Here is a 6,179-nt window from a genome sequence, read left to right as displayed (position 1 = left end):
GTGAGTTGTTTTAGTTGAGATTTAAACCTCTGATTATAAAGGAAATTCGAAGTAGGTAACTGTAAAAATGGAAAGAAAAATAAGAAGGAAAAGGGAAGGTAGGTTTGGGAGGATGATTGGTATGGTGGGAAGTATTAGCATCCTCTTAAAATTTACACATTAAATAGAAAAAACATGTTGTGGCAAAAAAAGGAAAAAGAAAGCAAAGAAGGAGGTGATTTTGTGAAAGGGAGGAAGGGAAGCAATTACAGTAAACTTCTTAGAACTATATCTGTGAAATATATGAAACATTTTATCTTTATGTTAATCAAAAGTAAATGTATATAACTTAGAAGACTAGGAAGAATGAAATTTGAACATCTCAGTGGAACATGAGGCCTGTGTTATATTTGTACTGTTACATACTATATTTATATTTGACAAGGTAGTATATATATTTTTTCCTCTATTATCCCTAGAAATGTACCTTAATCTGTCTGGTTGCCCAGCAACAGATGAGACTATTTAAAATATAGATGTCAACGTTATAGCTGTAAATTTGGTAAATCCATTTATGTAATCATATGAATTTCTTATGGATGCATTAATAAATAGAAATAACCTCAGAAAGGAAAAGCATATAATGAAAACCTGCAGATTTCAAAACTTTTTAAATATAATAAACTCAGAGAATCTGTATATTATATATAGCTTATATACAAAATTTGATACATATATATGTATCAAATTAATTTTATACATACATATATATGTAATTCTATCATGGGATTTGGAGTTCTACTATAGTTAAGCTTTATAGTCTGTGGTGATGAAGCAAATGGTAGAGCTATTCTCTTACATTTTCCAACAAGATGGTAGGGAGGCAGGGGAAGAAATGTGGTCTGATTTTTTCCCCCTGTGCATTAATCTCTTTGCTGTGTAGAGTTCACATCATTTCTTTTCCAAATTTTTTCCTCAATCTCCTGCAAACATGGTCATTCTGTTATTCTGGTTCATCTCTGTGGCAGAGGCGAGTCAGTGCCTCTCTATTCGATCATGCTACATTCTCCTACCTTTGTTTCTTTGTCATATTTTTGGACATTTTGTTCCCTTTAGCTATTTTTTCCCCTATCCTTGTGTGATTTCTAACTCAGCGTTAGATATTGAACATTTGGAAAAATGGTCACCTCTCCCAGTCTTTGTGAATCAGCTTCGTACAGTGCAGATCTTCACTGCGTAGCCATGCTACAGAGTCTAAGGACCACTCAAGTCTCTTGTGAGGATGTGTCTCTTGTAATTGTAGGTGGACATTTCCGACTAAAGTATTATGGTGCTTTGCTTCATCTGGAGAGACAACACAGACAGCCTGCTCTCTTTTCATCTGGTGGTCCTTGGGCTTGTAGAATGTCTGTTTCTGTCAGTATCAACATTCTGAGTTGAAAGGACATATCTGCTACCTAGGTAGTTCTGCAAAAACTTAGAATGTTGAACAAATACTGCAATATTCTCTTTATCATTCAAAGAAGAGATCATTATGGTACAACGACCTCTGTCCCTTATACCACAGGTACCTTGGAACAATAGAAAGCCACTCAGGTTCTTGTTTGTTTCCTTGTTCTCCAAGTATCTCGGGCATCTCAAATATGGCAGGTCTAATTGGCAATCTCAGTCAGGTAGGGATGGAAAGTGCTCCTCAAGCGGTTTTATTCAGAAGCTGCAAGTCTGCTGTTTCACTTTGCAGACAAGCTAGCAGTTGAGGGATTTCTCCCACTTGTTCCAAATGGAGCCGCTGCAACTATCTGTGGCAAGTTTACTCTAATGCAAATAACCACCTTTGTTCTCGGTTGCTTGCAATTTGGCTGCCTTTCCTATTAGCAGCACAAATTAAAACAAGAAAAAACTTGCCATAAAACTCCCTGAAAAGTCCCATACTGGAAATGCATTCCTATCTTTTCCTTTTTAGAGATGTTGCAGAAGTTTCTTCTCAATTATGACATACGGAACTGGGGCAAGGGACTATGGTGAGTAATTTTTCCTACCAACTTCAATGCAGCTCGATTCTTCACTTGTCTGGGTTACATTAGCCTCGTATTTTTTTCTGGATTTCTCATTAAGGGAATTTGTCTATATACTATTATGTAAATATCTGTGTGGGAAGGGAAGTTGTGGACCCTCCTAGATCAACCTCTTGCGCTCTAATTTTTGAAATAATTTACTATGGAGTTAACACATCCTCTTTCTGGAAAGTTTTGTGTATATATATATGTATATATATATATTACATATTATATATATGCAATAATTGGTATGCAAGAAATAACAGGTACATATATGGTTGTAAGAGCACAATGTTTTTATCTGCAATGAAAAATAAACTATAAATATGTGTCAGGTTAACATCCTTATGCAATTAAAAAGGCCCAGAGTGTTGCTTTTCCTCACCTTGACATTTTCCAAAGAAAATCAAGTTTTGTTTTGTGAGGTAACTTTCTGAACTCCCCCATACCGTCATCATTATATCTCCTATCTACAGGTAGTTGCCTTTTCTCAGTCCCATATTTTCACCACCACTTTAATAAGCCAATAGGAATATAATCCTTCAAGATTTTTGTTTAAATGATGAAATACTGGGGCAAGTTCAGCAGGCTAACCCCCTGAGTATAGGTGCTGGCATCCTATATGGGTGCCATTTCCTGTCCTGGCTGCTCCACATCTGATCCAGCTCCCTGCTTGGTGCCTGGAAAAGCAATAGAGGATGACTAAAGTCCATTGGCTTTCTGTGCCTACTTCAGAGTCCAGGGAAAGCTCCCGGCTCCCGGCTCCCGGCTTTTAATCAGATCATCTCCAGGTCTTATAGCCATTTGGGGAGTGACCCATTGGTAAAAGATCTTTCTCTCTCTCTCTCTCCCTCTCTCTCTTTCTCTTCTCTGTAAATCTGCCTTTAAGATAGAAATAAAATAAATGTCTTTAAAAAATAACCTATGGAAGAAAAAGTAGTTGAGCTTATAGTTTTTTTTTTAGATTTATTTTTATTGAAAAGGCAGATATATATAGAGAAGGAGAAGCAGAGAGAAAGGTCTTCCATCCACTGGTTCACTTCCAAAATGGCCACATAACCCAAGGAGAGCCAATCGGGAGCTAGGTGTAGGAGCTTCTTCCAGGTCTCCCACAAAGAGAAAAAATATCATTTATGGAAAGGATAGTTCTACTTTTTAGAGGAATCACATTGTTTTCCACAGTGGCTGCACAAATTCACTTTTCCACTGAAAGCGTAGAAGAGCTTCCTAGCCAACGTATGCAAGTTTCTTTTAGAGACTAGCCATTCTAAGAGGAAAGTGATAACTCATTGTAGTTGTGGTTTTCTTTACCCTGATTACTAATGATGTTAGCAGTTGTTTTTTTTTTTCATAAAGATATGGCTCATTTGTTTTTCTTTTATGTCCTTTCTCACCTAGAGTGATTTTTTTTGAGTGTTTTGAATTCATGTCATATTTTGGATATGAATCCTTTGTTGGCTCAGTAGCTTGCCAATATTTTTCTCCACTCTGTTGGATGTCTCTTCATTCTATCGGTTGTTTTTCTGGCTGTAGAGAAGTTTTTGAGTTTGGTATAAATCGCATTTGTCTAGTTTTAGTTTTGTTTCCTCTGCTTTGGAGATCTTATGCAAGAAGTCTTCATCTACAAAAATATCTTGAATATTTCTGTTAGGTTTTCCTCCAGAGACCTCATAATCTCTGACAATTTATATGCTTGATGCATCTCGAGTTCCTTTTTGTATATGGTAAGAGGTAGTGTTCTAATTTCATTCATCCATATTTGTATGTGTGTGTGTGTATAGATAGATGGATAGATAGATAGATGCAAAGTTTTATCACCACCACATTTTTTAAAAATCATTCCTTCTACAACCCATGCATGGTTTAGGCACTGTTGTCAAAATCAGTCTGCTTTGTGCTGTTCCATTGATCTGAATCAGTTTTTATGTGCTGTTTTAGTTAACGTTTTTAACTGCAATAGTTTAGTATTAGAAAACCTTGCTGTTTTAGTTACTATAGCTTTGTAGTATTCTTTGAAATCCAGTGAGGTGAGGCCCCCATCTTGATTTATTTGCTCAGATTTGCTTTACCGATTCTGAGTCGTTTGTTATTCAATTGATTTTAGAATTTTGTCTTTTTAAAATTCTTTACATAATTCCATTGGTATTTTACAAGGATGTCCCTGAATCTATAGTATTTCTGATGTAGCATAAGCATTTTAATGATTTTAATTCTTTCTATCCATGAGCAAGGAATATGTTTAAATTTTTTGTGTCCTTAATGCTTTCTTTTTTCAATGTTTTATAAATTTCACTGTAGAGGTATTTCACTTCTTTAGTTACATCTATCCTTAAATATTTGATATTTTGTAGCATTTTTAAGTTCAGTTTGTGTTTTAATTTCTTTTTTAGCAAGTTCATCATTAGTGAATGGAAAAACTGCTGTTTTTTGTGTTTGTAAGCTGAAAAGTTACTGAGTTGATTTATTTATCCTAACAGATTTTGGACTTACTTGTTTTACCAATGCATTATCCTAAAGCTATTTTAGCTTAGTTCCATGTTTTCTGCAAAATCCATAAGCATTTCCTCCCATGTATATTAAGATTACCTGTGAATTCTACCAATCCACAATTCACAAATGAACTTTCAGTGAACTTATGATTTTACATATTAAATATTTTATTGACAAATTTAACATTTTTTGGTGTTCTGAAATACTCTTATTCTTTGAATACTTTTTAAAAAAAATTTTGTGAATATTAGAGAGAGAGAAAGAAGAAGAGAGAGAATGAGAGTCAAAGAGAGAGCAAGTGAACTAGTGAGAGAGAATTTATCATCTAACCGGTTTCCCCTCCAAATGTTTATTGGCTAGGTTTGGACCAACCCAAGCCAAGGCCAGGAGGCAAGAACTTCATTGTATTTGAGTGTGGGGACCCAAAGCACCTGGACTACTCTCACAGCGTGATGGACTGAAAATAAAGCAATCAGAACTGCTTAGTTTTTGTTGAATTCCTTATTTATTGGAGGGTAGAGTTTGGGATTATGAAGAAAAATAAAGTATGTCATAAAAATTAAAAGAAAACTACGAAAGAGTAACGAGTGTGGTAGCGAGGGTGGAAGGGAAGGTATGAAGGAGACTATCATTATGCTCTTGAAACAATATATGAAATACATAAATTTTCACCCCTTTTATAAATTTTCAAAATAACAAAATAATATAATCTATTTTAAAAGCAGAGTAAGAAGGACAGGGAAGCAAAGACAAAGGAAGATCAAGAATTTTCCATGTGCTAGTTCCTCCCTAGTGACCACAATACTCAAGACTGGGCCAGGCCAAAGCCAGGAAGCCTGGAATTTCGCTGGGTTTCCCATGTGGGTGGCAGAGATCCAAGTGCTTAGCATCTACTGTTTCCCAGGTGTGTTATCAGAGAGCTGGATTGAAAGTGGAGAATGCAGGCTTAAAATCAGCACTCCAATAAGGAATGCCAGCTTCAAAGATGGGAATTAGCCCATTGTACTAAAATTCCAGTTTCTGACTTAGTAATTTACTGGTCATTGATTGAATAAATCATTCTATTTAGTAATGTTTGAAGGCTACTACTTCTCCACATTTCCTTAATTTGACTTTCAGCATTTATTCTTTTGAGAGTAAAAAATTGGAATTTTTATTATTTAAAAATTTTACTGATGATTTTTTGTCGATGTTTGTAGGATCTTCTTTATTTTTTCTTTAATTCTTTATTATTTATGATACAATTCCTTAGGCTTAGGGATTTCCCCTTAACCACCCCCCAAGTGTATTTTCCCCTATATTATAACAATAGTTTAGTCCCTCAACAACACTCATAAATCCATCATTCTGCTACTTAAGTATATTCTGACACTGTGGGTGTACAGAATGGTATAAGGTCTAGCATTCTAGTGTCAAGATATACTTAACAGTTGATTGAACACCTTCTTCAATTGTTTATGATCTAGTTTTATTGCCATGTGTTTGCACGTGTTTCTTGAAAAATATTAAGATTTTTATTGTTGATTTAATTAAGTATAATTATATTTATTCAAAGCTTCAATGGATTGCCTTTAAATTATTTATTGGGAGTTGATATCCTAAAAAAATACTTTTAGATCTTTTCAAAATGTATGTGCCTCCATTTCCAACATT

Source organism: Ochotona curzoniae, unplaced genomic scaffold (assembly GCF_017591425.1).
Source record: "Ochotona curzoniae isolate NIBS_2020 unplaced genomic scaffold, NIBS_Ocur_1.0 scaffold_1852, whole genome shotgun sequence".
Classification (NCBI taxonomy): domain Eukaryota; kingdom Metazoa; phylum Chordata; class Mammalia; order Lagomorpha; family Ochotonidae; genus Ochotona; species Ochotona curzoniae.
This window is presented reverse-complemented; position numbering follows the sequence as displayed.